This window comes from Carcharhinus amblyrhynchos, chromosome 2 (assembly GCF_965287045.1).
Source record: "Carcharhinus amblyrhynchos chromosome 2, sCarAmb.v2.hapA, whole genome shotgun sequence".
In the NCBI taxonomy this organism is placed as follows: domain Eukaryota; kingdom Metazoa; phylum Chordata; class Chondrichthyes; order Carcharhiniformes; family Carcharhinidae; genus Carcharhinus; species Carcharhinus amblyrhynchos.
Genome location: NC_137325.1, coordinates 15,164,771 through 15,183,945, shown reverse-complemented (window position 1 = coordinate 15,183,945; position 19,175 = coordinate 15,164,771). Strand labels below are relative to the sequence as shown.

The window sequence follows — 19,175 nt, the reverse complement described above, 5'->3', positions numbered from 1 at the left end:
CAACCCACATGTGGATGCTGTTCAGATTTTGCTGACTGCAAGGATAGGCTGCTTTATTATCTCAGGAATTATCAATGGAGATTAAGATTGTGCAGTCAGCAAATAGCTTCAATTACGACTTTAGGATTGAGAGTAGGACACTAATGAAGCAATGAAAGATTGCTGGGCCCGAGAAATTTGTACATCAGAATCTGAAATAATTAGCTTCTGACAACCACACCATCTTCTTTTGTCCCAGATAAGACAATACCCACTGGCAAGTTTCTTCCCTGATTCCCATTATCTTCAGTTTTTCAGAAAGCAGTCAGTTGAATGCCATCTCATGATGTCTAAAGTAATCACTCTCATCTCTGAAATTCACCTTTTCTGTCTATGTTTGAACCAAGGTTGCAGCAAAATTGGTGTTGAGTGATCTTGGTGATGTGAATAGATGGCGTTCGATGATGGTGTCCTTTCAATCACTTTGCTGACGATTGGGAGTGAGTCTGAGGTCTCAAACGCAAGGGGATTTGGAAAGTAGTGACAAACACTCTTGACCAATGCAGTCAGATGTGACCGAGTACGGCTTGTCAGTCTATTGACAGTTCCTTTACTAACACTGTTTTCTTCCATGTGCTGTAGTAATGTGGGGAATGAGCAATAGATCTGGTGTTTTACTCACACTTGACAAACCTTCAATAACTTTTGGAAAGTATCTATTTTTCCCAGTGCCGAAAGCAACCACCATGCTTTCTTGCAATTTTAAGTTCAGTTCATTTAGAACTGAAATAATGCCTGCAAGGCAACATAAGAACATAAGAAATAGGAGCAGGAGTAGGCCATCTAGCCCCTCGAGCCTGCCCCGCCATTCAGTAAGATCACGGCTGATCTGAAGTGGCTCAGTTCCACTTTCCTGCTTTCTCCCCATAACCCTTAATTGCCTTGTCTGTCAAAAACCTTTCTACACGTGTCTTAAATATATTTAGCGAGGTAGCCTCCACCACTTCAACAGGCAGAGAATTCCAGAGATTCACCACCCTTTGAGTGAAGATCTTCCTCCTCAACTCCATTCTAAACTGCCCCCCCACCCCCCACCCCACCCCCCCCCCTACCCCCCCCCACCCCCCCACCCCACCCACCCCACCCCACCCCCACCCCCCCCACCCCCACCCCCACCCGTTATCTTGAGGCTGTGCCCTCTAGTCCTGCTGTCCTTTCTGAGCGGGAAGAGTCTCTCTACCTCTATGCTATCCATCCCTTTCATTATCTTATACGTCTCTATAAGACAGAATTAACACTCAACTTTCATCACCGAATGAACCAGACTGGAGGGGACGATTTCTTGAGGAAAATGTGGATTTCATACCTCTGTATGTAAACTCTGCCAAGCACCCGACCCCTTGATAGCCAACGTACCTACGTGGGGAACAAAGTATGTGCTTGGCTCACATTTCAGAGCACAGAGCCTCAAAAAGCATGCTATTGAGTGTGTTGCATTTAATGAAACGCATGATTTTCACAGTTCCTTTCAATACCAATTCAAGATCAGATGAAATTCCTTTCAATGCCAGTGAATTGCAGTGAATGATGCAATGATTTCAGACAATGTCCTGACCAGCTGCCTCCTTAATCCCTATTATAACTCCGCTGGTTTTCCCAATCATTTTGGCTGCACTGTTGATTTTCTGATTCCTCTGCAATTAATCCAGTCAAGTCTGCACTTTCCAACCACACAACTGTTCAATGCTTCAAAATTCTGCACACTAGTCGTGGTGTTGCTAATGTCAAGCGGCATAGCAAATTCTGAAAAAATTCACTGCGCCAAACATATCTAACATAAACTAGCAAGGTTGCATAACAACTGTACTTTCATCCAGTTGTATTGAGAACTCCAATGCTAACTTTAAACCAGAAATAAACTGCACTTCTAAATTCTCAGCAATATCACTAATCTGGCAAGCCAGTGTGTGATCACTAAGCAGGATGCATTTCAGTTTTTCAGCTGATCTCTCATCCAGGACTGTACAAGCTATGTCTAATGCTGTAGGAAGAATTAATCTCACTGCAACAGCATGAGGCATTTTTTCTTCAGCTACACGCTAAGCCACCACGTAAGGGGCTAATTGTCATTGAATGTTAAATTTCTGCTAAGAACTTGAACTGATGATTTCAGTTCTTGCTGCATCCTTTGAAAAAATTTCAAAGGTTTGTCTCGAGATCGCCATGCTTAGTCTTGAGATGTCTTTGCAGTTTCAAGTGTTTTAAACTCTCATTTGCCAGTATTTCCCCACACACATGGGCTTTGCATCCTGATTTGTACTGGCAAAACCATACCTCAAAAATATTGCTTTGTTCCTTTTTTAGTTTCTTCTTTATAGATTGCTGACCAGAGGCCCTGGTGCTTTCTACAGAGCTAACAGTAGCACTGCTTTGTCCTGTCATGGAATCTCCACAGAAGCTCTGGACCTGTGACCAGGGGTGTGCCTCAGGGATCGGTGCTGAGTCCTCTGTTATTTGTCATTTATATGAATGATTTGGATGAGAATTTAAAGAAATGATTAGTAAGTTTGCAGATGACACCAAGAATGGTGGCATAGTGGACAGTGAAAAAGGTTATCTAGGATTGCAATGGGTTCTTGATCTATTGGGTTAGTGGGCAGATGGAGGTTAATTTAGATAAATGTGAGGTGGTGCATTTAGGTAGATCAAACCAGGGCAGGACTTACTCAGTTAATGGTAGGGCGTTGGGGAGAGTTATAGAACAAAGATCTAGGGGTACAGTTTCATAGCTCCTTGAAAGTGGAATCACAGGTGGACAGAGTGGTGAAGGAGGCATTTAGCACACTTGGTTTCGTTGGTCAGAACATTGAATACAGGAATTGGGACATCTTGTTGATGTTGTACAAAACATTAGTAAGGCCACACCTGGAATACTGTATACAGTTCTGGTCACCCTATTATAGAAAGGATATTATTAAACTAGAAAAAGAGTGCAAAAAAGATTCACTAGGATGCAACCAGAACTTGATGGTTTGAGTTATAGGGAGAGGCTGGATAGATAGACTTTTTCCCCTGGAATGTAGAAGGCTTAGGGTTGATCTGATAGAGGTCTAGAAAATAATGAGGTGCTTAGATCAGCTAGATAGTCAACATCTTTTCCCAAAGGTAGGGGAGTCTTAAACGAGAGGCCATAGGTTAAGGTGAGAGGGAAGAGCAACAAAAGGGTCCAGAGGAGCATTTTTTTTCACACAGAGGGTGGTGAGTGTCTTGAACAAGCTGCCAGAAGTAGTCAGAGAGGCAGATATAATTTTGACTTTTAAAAAGTATTTGGACAGTTACATGGGTAAGATAGGTATTGAAAGGGGTCATATGCAGGTAATTGGGACTTAGTGGTTAAAAAAAGGATGGCATGGACAAGCTGGACCGAAGGATCTGTTTCCATGCTGCAAACCTCTGTGACTATGACTCTCTCCAGCAGATTCCAATGTGAAATCCTAACCAGTAGGTACACTGTCTCTGGCCCTCTCTTGTAACAAAACAATCCACATTCACAGTCCTCTTGTCTTGCTCGCAAGTGAATTCACGCCAAAAGCACTTACGTACAGGGTGCTTGGCACCAAGGGTGCATGCAGGGCATGCTCACCTACTTACTATTGCCTCTTATGATCAGAGACTGCTATTATGATGTTTATTTCAACTCTAACTGCACAGAAGTTGGTTTCTCCAGAAAACGTTACAAAATCTCTTCCTCACCTGCGTGAGTTGCACACCCAGTGATCTGGGTGCTTCACTCTATTCATTCCCAGTATGGCTCATAAAGGTAATTCCCAAGGGAATAATACATTCAGGCAGTGAGACTTGACAACATTTAGAATAGCTTGCAGTTCTTTGCACCAGTCAGGCAATTTTTGGGGAACACCGCGACTCTGTTTATACCCACCCACAACCACCACTTTGGAAAAAGCCTGCACTAAGCGATGTTAAAATGGAGAAGTACTGATTCATTAACAGCAGGAGAGCAGTAGGTGGTAATCAGCAGAAGGCTTCCTTGCAAATATTTGACCTGAAGCCACAAACTTAATGAGATCCAAAGTCAATGTTGAAGGTACACTCAACATCTATCCACTCCTGAGCTCCACCACAAAGCCAAGTCCAATCCTTCCCTCAATTTCAGCAGAGAGACAAACATCGATAATAAGTGACAAATTAGAAAGGATGCATGCTTCTCCCAGCAAAAATCAAGGAAAAATGCCACCAGCCAGCAGGGTCGCATACCCTTACTGTTAAGCATGGGCACTATCTGCATTCAACATTCCTACATCTCTCAGTATCATTTACAGGTAGTGAAAGCACTTTCAAGAGAGTCCCACATTCAAAGGTAAAAAATTACAAATAAAGTAAAAAGAATTTTGTATTGAGCAAAAGCAAGCTAAACGTCACAACCTTTTATGTTAAAAATGACTGAAAATGTTGCCATTTTCGCGCCATGCACTGCAAGAAAATCTATAATTCTTATTTCACCTGCTCTGAACTTGCACATCGTTGGGTTAGGAAAATTCAGTCTTTATATCACAGATTTTGAAGTCGTGAAAAACGTTCACAAGCTTTTTTCATTCAATTTAGCAGGATCTATCACCACCACATATGGTACTATAATATACTCTGATTAAAGAAAAATCTTTTATCTCTAAACATAGGCCTTCCCTCCACTTCCCAAAACACTTAAAATTGAAGTTAAACATTTTCAGCTGTTACATCCCAAAGCTTGCAGATACTTTGTTGTAAATTGTAAATAAAAACTGTAAAATTTGACTGAAAGAAATAAGTTTTAGACTCAATACCTGAGCAAATTGCAGACTTAGCAAACTGCAGCATTAGTAATATTTTGTTCCTATTAAACAAATTTATTTTTGAATCAAATCAAGTTGTAAAACTCTTGATTAGTTCATGGGTAACCGCACAATTACATTTTGAGTCTTCAATAATTATTTGAAAAAAAGAGAAAGTTTATTATGGAATTAAAATTGCTATGGAGACGGGAGAGGTGTAAAAACAGGTCTAACTTCAACGATACAGCCAAAAGAATAACGAACTGACTTCATGGTGTTAGGAGACCACACAAGTTGTGTAAGTGACGCATACAAGGTATTTAACTTGACGACCCAAAATTGAATCTGACTAGCTTACAAATCAGTCACCTTCTGAGAAACTCCGGCAACCGTAAGTGAAGTGTGCATACACTTGACAATCTAATATTTCCCAAAGGTTACAAAAACAGCAAAAGATAATCTGATCATTCTAAATATAAATATATCGCGGGTTCAATATGACAAGTTCAGTACAGTTCCACATCGGGCTAAAAGCTAACATCTGTGCTAATCATGTTTCTAAATAGACCAGATGGTCCTGATTATTATTAAGAATGTTTTTAAAATTGTAAGCAGAGGTCACAGACCTGGAAACCAAAAGCTCAACAAAGAATTCTCACAGCGACTATAAAACATAAAAAGAAACAGCAGGCATTTTCTTAACCTGAAGTTCGAAATGATGCTCATCCTTCAACCACATTGAAGGATTTGTGGTAACCAGATTGTCAGGTATTCCTGATGGACTCCATTCATATCACCAGATGGCATCCTTTCCTCAACCACACAGCATTACCGTCCAAGGTTTTGGAAGTTATTGCTCAATCAACGAGTTGGAAGTATTATGAGGAAGCTGCCCAGTCCATCAGAGGCTCAAAATATAGACTCAAGAGATTCAGCTCTCGTTAGTCAATTCCAGATTGGAACTGATACTGTCCAGATCACTACATCCCCCCACTGCTCAGTGCCCTAATAAAAGTTAGCAACAAGGCAACGAGAAAAAGGTGGGAATAAAAGGGACATTGCAAAAGGTTAGATATTCTGGCTTATGAGCAAGGCACTAAAATTGACATCTATCATAAGTCATGGCACAAATTTTACACTACAACTTTCCGACATTATAACAGCAACTACACTTCAAACATACTCCCAAGTCATACTTCACTGGCTGAAGTGCTTTGAGATATCCTGCGGTTATGAAAGGTGCTATATAAATGCAAGTTTTCTTTGGCTAACATGCAAAATATTCAGTTTTTCCACGATAAACTGTCAGGAAAAACTGGGTATAGGTTATCCAATTAAAGAAAGAGAAACAGAAAATGGCGGATAGACTCAGCAGGTCTGGCAGCAAGCGTGGAGAGAGATTTCAAGTCCATTTGATCTTTTTGCAGAACTTCTGTGGAAAGGTCTTATGGAGTTAAAACATTAATCCTATTTATAGAACATAGAACATAGAACATTACAGCGCAGAACAGGCCCTTCGGCCCACGATGTTGCGCCGCCCAGTTACAAAACAATGACCCACTAACCTAAACCAATCCCTTTTCGTCCATAAACCTGTCTAAGTCTTCCTGCAAACTATGACACCCTTCCTCACTATCTACCACACCTCCGACTTTGGTGTCATCAGCAAATTTACTAATCCACCCAACTATACCCTCATCCAGATCATTAATAAAAATTACAAACAGCAGTGGCCCCAAAACAGATCCCTGAAGCACACCACTCGTAACCGAACTCCATGATGAATATTTACCATCAACCACCACCCTCTGTCTCCTATCCGCTAGCCAATTCCTGATCCAATTCCCTAGATCACCCCCAATCCCATACATCTGCATTTTCTGCAGAAGCCTACCATGGTGAACCTTATCAAACGCCTTACTAAAATCCATATACACCACATATATTTCTCTCTCCATAGAAGCTGCCAGACCTACTAAGGTTGTCCAACATTTTTTTTTATTTCAGCTTTCCAGCATCCACAGTATTTTGGTTTTATCTTGTTAAAGAAATTGTGTAAAAGTCACAATCCTGTCTCCACATTCCTACAAACACTGATTGTATAGGATAACACTAATGAAGTAGTACTGATTCATCAGCTGTAGGAGATAATCAGCAGAGTGCTTCCTTGCAAACATTTGACCCGTAGCCATGAACTTAATAGGATGCAAAGTCAATGCTGAAGGTACACCTAGCATCCATCTGATTGGCTAACCTGACCGATTTCTTGGAAATGTGCACAAATGCAATGCCATTACACAGGACAGATACAGACAAGACAGGTCACTCATTTAAAATTCACACATTATGGGCCAATCATTTCCTGAATCATTCCAGGAGCTTTGCCTCCACTACTTGGTCCAAAAGTTCATTCCTCATAAAGATCATTCTTTGTTTGGAGAACTGCCCAATATTAATCTTGTATCTAGTTTGGAATATAATGGTTTAGCTTAAAAGTGTGTTTCAAACATACATTTTCTTTACCATTTAACCATCTTGTACATGGGGGGAAAGAGGGGGAAGTCAGGATATTGAATCTGATGATCAGCCATGATCAAAATTAACGGAACAGCAGGCTCGAAGGACCAAATGACCTATTCCTGCTTCTAGGTTCTATTACTTATTAGCTGCCTCCTTTCAAAACTGAAAAGCAATTTTTTTTCCATTATTTTCGCTAACTTAGTCTGTTGGACTTGTGGCTATTCCCTGATACGGTAACAACTTCTGGATAGATTCCCTCTGCAACCTCTCCAGGACCTTAGGGAGAATGTCTCCGACAGGGTGCAGGTAAGATTTGCTGAAGTTTCTCAGCCATTCTAGCAATGTGAAGAAATTAGAGAAGCTAGCATTACTCTCCTTGGGGCAGGGGAGATTTAATAGAGCTATTCAAAATGTTGATGGGCTTTGATAGGAACAAATTATTAAGATCTGATTTACAGGTAAGAAATATCAGAGGGAAGATGAAGAGAGTTTATTTTCAGCAGCAAGTGAATGCACTGCCTTAAAGGGAGGTGTAAGCAGATTCAATAATGACTTTCAAAGGGGAACTGATTAAATATTTAAATAGGAAACATTTTCCAGATCTGAAGAGAAGGCCAGGGACTGGAACAAATGTTTCAGAAGGCGGATGGCACAATGGGCTGAATGTCCTTCCTTCTGTACTGTATGATTCTATAATTATTTCTAACACCAGTGAGAGAGAAATATCACAATTGCTAACTTGTGGGTGCTGAGAAGACGTAAAATGGAGAGTTCCAGATGTCTCGGACTACAGTTCAAGCCAGCCTTCAGTCAAAGCAGACAGTCATACTTACATTTGCAAAAATGACAGATGGTTGAAAAAGAAGCACAAATTCAGCTTAAATATATATTAGGCAATGCAGAGCGCTGACTACAACCCAAGCATGGATGGCAGGTATACATTCCAGGCTAAATTATCTTTTGAAAAGAAGAGAAATTGAGAACATAAGAACATAAGAAATAGGAGCAGGAGTAGGCCATCTAGCCCTTCGAGCCTGCCCCGCCATTCAATAAGATCATGACTGATCTGTCGTGGCTCAGTTCCACATTCCCGCCCTCTCCCCATAACCCTTAATCCCCTCTCTTATCAAAAACCCATCAACCCGCGTCTTAAAAATATTTAGCGAGGTAGCCTCCACCACTTCAAAGGGCAGAGAATTCCAGAGATTCACCACCCTTTGAGTGAAGAAATTCTTCCTCAACTCCGTTCTAAACCGCCCCCCCCCCCCTTTATCTTGAGGCTGTGCCCCCTAGTCCTTTCTGAGCGGAAAGAGTCTCTCCACCTCTATCCTATCCATCCCATTCATCATCTTATACGTCTCAATGAGATCTCCCCTCATTCTTCTAAACTCTAACAAGTACAAGCCTAGTTTATTCAGCCTCTTCTCATAGCTCAACCCCCTCAACTCCGGCATCAGCCTAGTAAACCTCCTCTGCACTCCCTCCAAGGCCAAAATATCCTTGCGTAAGTACGGCGCCCAAAACTGCACACAGTACTCCAGCTGCGGCCTCACCAATGCCCTATACAGCCGCAGCAAGACCTCCCTACTTTTATATTCAATCCCCCTCGCTATGAAGGCCAGCATCCCATTCGCCTTCCTGACCACCTGCTGCACCTGCAAGCTGGGTTTTTGCGACTCATGCACAAGGACCCCAAGGTCCCTCTGCACCGTCGCCTGCTGCAGTTTTTCTCCACGTAAGTAATAATCTTTCCTACCATTATTCCTACCAAAGTGGACCACCTCGCACTTGCCAACATTAAATTCCATTTGCCAGTTCCTGGCCCATTCGCCCAGCCTATCTAGATCCTTCTGCAGACTCTCCACACCCTCCACGCAATTTGCCGTTCCACCAATCTTGGTGTCATCAGCAAATTTCGACACCATACTCGGTTCCCTCCTCTAGATCAGGGAGCAACAATATAGATAAATGACAACTGCTGCACCAGAAAGCAGGTCTTTCAGTAGGAGTGATTAGGCAGTGGAAATACACTGAACAGAATGAAAAAAAGTAGCAAATAATGCCAGGCTCCAGTAACACAAACACAGAATGTAGAAAATCTCAACAGTCTGACAGCATCTGTGGAGAGAGGGTGGAGCCAGTGTTTTGAGGGGAGGCAGGTGGGGAAGGAGGGAAGACACACAAACAAACAATGTATACATATGAGATCAAGGAAACATTTAACAAAAAACAAAGTGTTTATAGTGGTAGATTTTCATTTTCATCATTGACTAGAAGAGGCAGAACAATGCTAGCTATCAACGCAATGAATTTCTAAAATGTACACGGTCAGTTTTCTAAAACAATTTGGACCAAGGGTCACATCTCAATTAGTGATGAGTAACAAACCAGACTTAGATAACAATCGGATGTTTAGGAAACATCTTACAGCCAGCAAATATTAGATCGGATAGAGACAAAAGAGACTCTCAAGCCAAGCTTTCAACAAAGATAAAAGCAAAATACTGCCGATGCTGAAATCTGAAACAAAAACAGAAAAATGCTGGAAAATCTCAGCGGGTCTGACAGTATCTATGAAGAGAGAATTGAGCCAACATTTCGAGCTCTGACAAAGGGTCATCTAGATTCGAAACGTCAGCTTTACTCTCTCTCCACAAATGCTGTCAGACCTGCTGAGATTTTCCAGCATTTTCTGTTTTTGCGCAAGCTTTAAACAATCAAGGCAAACGTCAGAGACAAGAAATAAACTGACCACATTAAACTGGGCTGAAATGTTAATGGATGAGCTGGCAAACAGTGGAAAATATTCAAATAAGTATCTGTTAGAGAATACACAAAACCAATAGCCACCTTAAAAAAGGCAAAGGCTTTACTTGCGTAGTTAAGGAATCAAGGTCAACAAATGAGGTTAGGAGACAGTATCAAGCCAAAAGAATAGGCTGACGTAAATGCAAATGAACAGAAAAGCCAACAGACAGGGACAGCTAGAAAAAGCAAAGGGATACACAATGAAATTAATAAGGGTGTTAAACATGAATATGATTTTTTAAACTTGCATGGGATATCAAAGCTAAAATCAAAATTTGTTATAACCATATTATGAATATGGGAGAGGACACCTATTAAAAATTGCCAAGTCATGTTGCAGCTTTATAGGACCTTAGTTAGGCTGCACTTGGAATACAGTGTTCAATTCTGATCGCCACAGTACCAGAAGGATATGGAGGCTTTGAAGAGGGTACAGAAAAGATTTACCAGGATGCTTCCTAGTATAGAGGGCATTAGCTGTGAAGAGATTGGAGAAACTTGGTTTGTTCTCACTGGAACGATGGAGGTTGAGGGGTGACCTAATAGAAGTCTACAAGATTATGAGGGGCATAGACAGAGCTTTTTCCCAGGGTGGAAGAGTCAATTACCAGGAGGTTTAAGATGTGAGGAGCAAGGTTTAAAGGAGACGTACGAGGCAAGTTGTTTACACAGAGGGGTGGTGGGTGCCTGGAACTCGCCACCAGGGGAGGTAGTGGAAGCAGATATGATAGTGACTTTTAAGCGGCATCTTGATAAGTACATAAATAGGATGGGAATAGAGCGATATGGTCCCTGGAAGGATAAGGGGTTTTAATTCAGTTGGGCAGCATGGTCAGTGTAGGCTTGGAGGGCCGAAGGGCCTGTTCCTGTGCTGTAATTTTCTCTGTTCTTTAGAGACTTACAGGAAAAACAATAATGGATAATAAGATAAAGACCTATTAATTGAATATATTTTATCCATTTTACATAAGAACATAAGAAATAGGAGCAGGAGTAGGCCATCTAGCCCTTCGAGCCTGCCCCGCCATTCAATAAGATCATGGCTGATCTGTCGTGGCTCAGTTCCACATTCCCGCCCTCTCCCCATAACCCTTAATCCCCTCGCTTATCAAAAACCCATCAACCTGCGTCTTAAAAATATTTAGCGAGGCACCCTCCACCACTTCAACGGACAGTTGAAGTCCTCTTCCACAATGGTGGAAGAGGACAAAATGTCAGTTGTACAAGGAAACCTATGAATAAGTCATGTTTATAGGGATGGGGCAGAGGAGAGGGCCTGTGTGGGATGCTCTTTCAGAGACTGTGCAGACTCAATGGGCTGAACGGCCTCTTTCTGCACTGTAGAGGTTCCATGATTCTATGAAGCTATGGGCTAAGCACTGGAAAATGAGATTAGAACAGTTAGGTGATTTGATGTGATGGCCTTTTTCAGAGCTGTATACCTCAATAACTCTAAAGTTCACAGAATTGGAGGCAAACTTATGAAATATGTTGGTAATTATTTGGAAGGTAAGAGACAAAAATAAAGGATTCATTCTCTATGGAACAACTGGTGTTTCCCAGGAATCAGTACTGGGGCCGCATAATTTCACCAAATCCTTGAATGACTCTAATATAGTGTGGATATCCATGTTTGCAGATGGCACTAATTCACAAAATACAGTAATTTGTGTGGATGGCAGCAGGAAGTTACAAAGAGCTAAGCAGGACAAGTGAGTGGGTAAGACCACAGCAGACAGAATGTGGGGAAGTGTGAGCTTATCCATTTTGGATTGGAGGCAAATCAGAATTTTTCATCTTCATGAGAAACTAGGAGCTGTGGTGAAGCATAGAATTAGCTGTCCAGGTACATAAATCACTAATTTGCCTGATGCACAAATACGAGAAAAAGTCAAAAAGCTGGTGGAATGTTGGCCTTTTTTCCAAGCAGGTTGGAATTCAAGAGAAAGGAAACAATAGTACAGAGCCTCAACTGCACCTCATCTGAAATACTGCATTCAGTTTTGGGCGTCAGGAAAGTTAGAGAAGACATACAGCATAGATTCACCAGAATATCAGGGGCTAAATTATGAAGACAAGTTGCAGAAACTTGGCCTGTATTTCCTCATATTTGGCAGGTACAAGACTGATCTAACTGAAGTACTTGAAATAATTAAGGGATTAAACATAATGCATCAATAAACTATCTCCTCTTGTGGGGAATCCAGAATAGGGGACAAAACTTTGAAATTAGAGCAGACTATTTTTGGAAAGAAATAAGGATCCTTTTTTTTCATGCAAAAGGATACTGCAAATCTAAAAATTCCTCCTACGCAAGACTGTGGGTGCTGGGTCAATTGAAGTTTTCAAGACCATGATAGGTAAGTTTTTGTTGACTAAGTGTCAAAGAAATTGACCTAACAGCTTTTCATGAAAAACCAAATGCTTTTTGGACATCAAGAAGCACCACAGAATAAAGCTTTCCACAATCCTGTATGTTATTTTTTCCAAAAATAAGGTTGTTCACGTTCGTTCTTCCTTCCCTTTGCGAATCCTTGTTGTTCATTAATTGTAATGGGAATGCCCTTATTAGCTACACATTATTGTTAACCAAGCTGAATTTCTGATCACATTCCCTTCATCACAAATAACTTCACTTCCAACCCCAACAGGATACAATTCTAACCTTACCTTAGCCATTTACCAAAGAAAGCCTCATCCAAATCTTTACCTTCAAATTCAAATGTTCTCCTAAAACATCTATCCTTCATAGACTTCAGCTCATGCAGATTCAGTTCCATGCATGCCAGCCTGCACCATATCCCACATGCTCATTGCTCCTGCAATGATGACATCCAGTCTCCCTGTGCTTCAAATTAAAAATTCTCACTGTTGCATTTAAATTCTATATCTTTAACATCCTCCCAACCCTAAAATTTTCCAAGCTCAGGGCTCCTTTGTCCCAACTTCTGCCCATGCTCCTCTTTATCTCCACCAGTGTCACAATGCCTTCCACTGCCTGATTCCTACTCCCCAGAATTCCCTTGTAAGTTCCCCTGGCACTGCAGCTCCTCTATCTTCAATAGTTCCATAAAATCTAACTCTCTGACGAAGTTGGTGATCATCCTTCTTAGTATGTCCTTCTTTGCAGAGATCTTCTTTACACTCCTTTTTGAAAAGCGTTATAAAGGTGCAAGTTATTGCAAACACCAGATCACAGACTGCTTCTACTAACTTGCTGTCAGCATGGAAAGCATAATTTTAAAATTTAGGATTTACAGTTCACAACTTGTACGGCCACTAAAAGCAATAATTTGGCTATACAAATTTGAGTATGTAAGTTTAAAACATTGAACATCCGGGCACACATTTTGCGGTTAAGCTCGAGGCATGGCTTTTTTGGAGGGTGAGTGGGTGCAGAAAATTATTTAGAACATTAAGAAACATTTTGAAGCCTAGATTTAAGGCTTTGTATACATGAGACAGAGATCACAAATTAAAGCAACATATATGGTTTAACTTCTGTCATTTGATAACATCACATGATAATATAATTAAGAGATTTTGAAATTGTCAAACAAGCCAATCACGTTAGCACAAAGAACACAAATTAAAGTACAAGTTTATTCAACGTAGGTTCCGGAATGCAAGCTGCAAATGTATTTATGCTCTTAGAAATCTTCAAATTGTTAGAAGTCGTTCATATAGATTCAAGGAAAATTTTGATCCAGTACATATCAAAAATATTTCAAGTTAAAGCACTTAGAAAATAACAAATCAAAATTTTATAAGAATTATAACCATAAGAATGATGAGCAGGAGTAGGCAATTTAATCCCAGAGGCTGCTCTGTCATTTATTATCATAGTAAGAAGTCTCACAACACCAGGTTAAAGTCCAATAGGTTTATTTGGCAACACGAGCTTTCAGAGTACTGCTCCTTCAGTGAGTGATTTATTATCATGGTTGATCTAATCTTAGCCTCAACTCCACTTTCCTGCCTGTTCATCATAGCCCTTCAAACCCTTACTAATTAAAAACTGTCCACCTCTTCTTAAATTTTCTCAATTCTGCAGCATCCACCTCACTTCGGGTAGTGAATTTCACAGGCTCATGACCCTTCGGGAGAAGTAGTTTCTCCTCATCTGTTTCAAATCTCCCACCTCTTATCCTAAAACCATGACCTCTTATTCTAGATTGTCCTACAAGAGGAAACATCCTCTCCGCGTCTACTTTGTCAATCCCCTTTATCACCTTATATACCTTAATTAGGTCTCCTCTCATTCTTCTAAACGCCAGGGGGTATAGGCCTAAACAATCTCCCTCCATAAACCAAACTTTTGATTCAAACCTATTAAAAGAGCTCTATCATCATGACAATGTGTTTGGCAAGCTGAATGGAAGATGGAAGACCTTTCTACACACTGGTGGCCATAAGAATCAACAGTGGATCTGTTGTTTGCTAACAAAGAAAAAAAAGTTGTCCCAAAATCACCCCTCAAAACAAACTCCCTTTCAAGATTTCCAATCCAAGTGCAATCTGTCCCCTCAACAGCAGATGCATTTATTAAAGGCAGTTTATTTATATATTAATGGTTTGTTAGTTTATAAACAGACTCACAAGCACAATAATAAACAGGTTTAATACATAATTTTCAATAATGTAACATTTTAAAGATAGCTATTATCAGTCCAAGTTTTTAAGTAACCTACAATTTCAGGAAATCCCAATGGGCCTGCTATCCTTGTTCTAAACAATGTTAATTTCTTAGCTGTTGTTTGAATGCATCTACCAGACACACTTGTTAACAGTTTGACAACCATCAATTGTACAATTATTAAAGACTTATTTCCAATAGCAAACTGGACTGTATATCAATATTTCTCTGACTAATCTTTCATTGTGTGGGCAGGTTAAATAGATTGCATGTTTCCAAAATCTTTAATACAGTTTAGTAAGCCAACTGAACGGTTATTACAAGAAGTTGTATTGACGTTGCACCTTCAGTGTAGTACAACATCCCAAGGTAATTCACAGGAATGTTACCAAACAAAATGAGACACCAAAACACAAGATGATATTAAGGCAGAGGATCAAAAACATGGTCAGAAGTAGATTTTAAGGAGCACCTTCACGAGAGGTAGCAAGGTAATTCCAGAACTTACGGCTTGGCATCTGAAGCAACTAAAATTGGGGATATGGAAGAGACCAAAGTTGGAGAAGCAGAACTATGTCTACGCTTTATAGGCTGGAGGTCACAAAGATAGGGAGGGGCAAGGTCATGGACAGAGTTTAAAACAAGTATAAGAATTTCAAAAATCAAAGCATTGATTAACCAGGAGCCAATGTAGATCAGTGAGCATTGCAGCAAATGGTGAAGAGGACTTGGTGGGCGTTTGGACACAGGCAGCAGATTTTTGGATGAGCTCAAGCTTACGGAGGGTGGAAGATGGGAGGTCAGTTAGGTATGCACTGCAATAGTCAAGTCTAGAGGTAGCAAAAATATAGATGATGATTTCAGCAGCAGATGAGCTGAGGAAAGGACATGAGTCATGTAAGGTCATGGAGCTGAAAATAGATGGTCTTGGAAACAGTGCAGATATATGATTGGAAGCTCAGAGTCAAACAAGACCAATGTTGCAAACAATCTGGTTCAGCTTTAGAGGGTTGCCAAGGAGAGGAATTGAATCAATGGCTACAGAATGGAATTTGTGACTGAACTTAGTTACAATCTTTCCCATACTGGTTGGAAGAAATTTCAGTTCAGCCAATACTGGATGCTCAACAAACAGAGCCAACTTAGGGAGAGAGAAGAGGATCAAGAGAGGTGATGGTATAGTAGAGCTGGGTGTCGTCAACATATAGATGGAACCCATCATTGTTTTCATATGATGTTGCAGAGGAGCAGCACGTCAATGAAAATTAAAGAGGGGGTTTAAGATAGGTTCTTGGTAGCCAGAGGTAACAGTACGGGAACAAGAACCTGGTGAGTGCAGACTCACTCAGCTAGAGGTGATGAGACAATGAAGGAGGACAGTGTGGTTAACCATTTCAAAGACTGCAGACAGGTTAAGTAGCATTAAAATCATCACTGGCAGAAGTTGTTCCTTTTGTACATTGTGGATCAATTTTTTATATCATAATTTCATGTCAACAAACTGCAACACACCGTTTGCTCATGTCTGTCCCCAAGCTAGACAGTTATTTCTCCAGGATGAAATGATCAGGAAAACTCAATGACAAAAACAGCATCTTGTCAATACTCCTAAGCTAAACATTAAGAATAATTCAGCAAGAAATAATCACCTTTATTTTATCAGTGTATAGCCTCTGTGAGTGGCAAGCTGAAAACTTAGTAAACCAGCAGCAAAGTTACCATCAGTCCAAAAAAATTTAAAAAATGTACAGCTCAAAGTACACTCCTCCCCAAATATTAACATGTTTCAAGATTGCATTAGTTATCTGGATTTCATCACCTAATTCAAATCGTTACACCTTCTAACTTTATGAAGTCTTAGATGGCTCCAATTTGAAGCTGATCTTTCCCGACACCCTACTTGCAATTGCAACACCATACTCTGCACCCTCTCCTTTCCTTCTCCACGTGTACTCTAGGAAGGGCACATTGTGCCTGTATAGCATGCATGAAACAAGACTTTTCACTGTAACGCAAAACATGCGATAACAATAAATCAAATCAAATTTATGTGGGAAAAATATACAACCTGGATTCAAGTGATTACACTGTTAGTCACAGAATCCCCACAGTACAGAAGGAGGCCATTCAGCCCATCGAGTCTGCATCAACCACAATCCCACCCAGGACCTATTCCCGTACTTCCCACATATTTACCCTGCTAATCCCCTGACACGAGAGTCAATTTAACTGGCTAATCCGCCTAGCCTGCACATTGTTAGACTATGGGAAGAAACCAGAGGACCCAGAGAAAACCCACACACATACAGGGAGAAGGTACAAACTCCACACAACAGTGACCTGAGGCCAGAATTGAACCCAAGTCTCTGGCACCGAAAAGCAGCAGTGCTAACCATTGTGCTTCTGTGCCACCTCTGTAGGACTTTTCCACTCAACACTATTGATTGTAGCAATCTGATTTAAAACGAATCATTAGGCAGTGATGAACTTGTCAGTGCATTGGCACTCGCACTGTACCCACAGATACAAGAAGGGTGGGATATACAAAGATAGGGCAAACAAAGCGTCCTGACACTTTGCTGAGGCAGCACTGGGCAAGGAAAGAACTTTCAATCAAGTTAAATGATCTGCGGCGAATGGCGGGGGGGGGGGGGGGGGATTTAATTGCTTAAATTAGGTGTGCGGTGTGGAGGAGGGAGCTTGAGCTTCAGCCACAGACTGACCCTCAGCCTCACTGACAACCAGAGGCAGAGGCAGAGCCGGGCAGGGGTCTCACTCTGTCCCTCTCGCTTCCATTTGGAAGGAGCCCTGCCGGCGGGGAGGACAGACACACGCATACACACAGCGGGAGCGTTACCCTGCCAGCGGCACACTCCGGCGTAAACACTGCTGTCTAACAGGTCACAGAACCCAGCCTTTCCCCTCACTCACTCACTCACTCTCAGCCGCTCCGCTCCACCGCCGGGCCCACGGGAGGAAAACAACATCCGGTTCAGGCTGTCAACTACTTCCGGGTCACCGGGGAGTCACATGATCATCTCACCAGGCGAAAGCGGCGCGTGTTAGCATGGGCTCCTGGGCGGGGGTAGCGCGTGAGAGAATGTTGCTGTGCCTGAGGGTCGGCATTGAGGGGGTGCCGCAGTGCCTGAGGGTCGGCGCCGAGGGTGTGCCGCAGTGCCTGAGGGTCGGCGCCGAGGGTGTGCCGCAGTGCCTGAGGGTCGGCGCCGAGGGTGTGCCGCAGTGCCTGTGGGTCGGCGCCGAGGGTGTGCCGCAGTGCCTGAGGGTCGGCGCCGAGGGTGTGCCGCAGTGCCTGAGGGTCGGCGCCGAGGGTGTGCCGCAGTGCCTGAGGGTCGGCTGAAATCCTCCCCCTCGGTTTGAGGTGAAGAAGCCCATGCTCTTTCTTGCAAAAAGAGAGAATCTCCATGTCCTGGCCAATATTTATCCCACAACCAATATCATCGTGGTGGCAAAGCGGTGAGCACTGCTGCATCAGCGCCAGAGATCTGGGTTCAATTCCTGACCTGGGTCATTGTGTAGAGAACATAAGAACATAAGAAATAGGAGCAGGAGTAGGCCATCTGGCCCTTCGAGCCTGCCCCGCCATTCAATAAGATCATGGCTGATCTGTCGTGGATCAGTTCCACTTTCCCGCCCTCTCCCCATAACCCTTAATCCCCTCTCTTATCAAAAACCCATCAACCCGCTTCTTAAAAATATTTAGCGAGGCAGCCTCCACCACTTCAACGGGCAGAGAATTCCAGAGATTCACCACCCTTTGAGTGAAGAAGTTCCTCCTCAACTCCGTTCTGAACTGCCCCCCCTTTATCTTGAGGCTGTGCCCCCTAGTCCTACTGTCTTTTTTGAGCGGGAAGAGTCTTTCCACCTCTATCCTATCCATCCCATTCATCATCTTATACGTCTCAATGAGATCTCCCCTCATTCTTCTAAACTCTAACGAGTACAAGCCTAGTTTATTCAGCCTCTCCTCATAGCTCAACCCCCTCAACTCCGGTATCAGCCTAGTAAACCTCCTCTGCACTCCCTCCAAGGCCAAAATATCCTTGCGCAGGTGCGGCGCCCAAAACTGCACACAGTACTCCAGCTGCGGCCTCACCAATGCCCTATACAGCTGCAGCAAGACCTCCCTACTTTTATATTCAATCCCCCTCGCTATGAAGGCCAGCATCCCATTCGCCTTCCTGACCACCTGCTGCACCTGCAGGCTGGGTTTTTGCGACTCATGCACAAGGACCCCGAGGTCCCTCTGCACCGTCGCCTGCTGCAGTTTTTCGCCACGTAAGTAATAGTCCTTCCTACCATTCTTCCTACCAAAGTGGACCACCTCACACTTGCCAACATTAAATTCCATTTGCCATTTCCTGGCCCATTCGCCCAGCCTATCT

General features: G+C 42.2%; 1 protein-coding gene across 4 annotated transcripts in view; it reads right to left on the bottom strand.

The window, feature by feature from the left end:
- Window positions 1–17,763, bottom strand: part of exoc2 (exocyst complex component 2) — a 262,605-nt gene extending 244,842 nt beyond the window's left edge. Inside the window, exon 1 of one of the 4 annotated variants that reach the window (XM_080202796.1) lies at window positions 17,712–17,763. The gene's annotated coding sequence lies outside the window, so the exon portion shown is untranslated. The other 3 variants (XM_080202788.1, XM_080202812.1, XM_080202804.1) reach the window with 3 other exon arrangements.
- Between the last annotated feature and the right edge of the window lie 1,412 nt (window positions 17,764–19,175).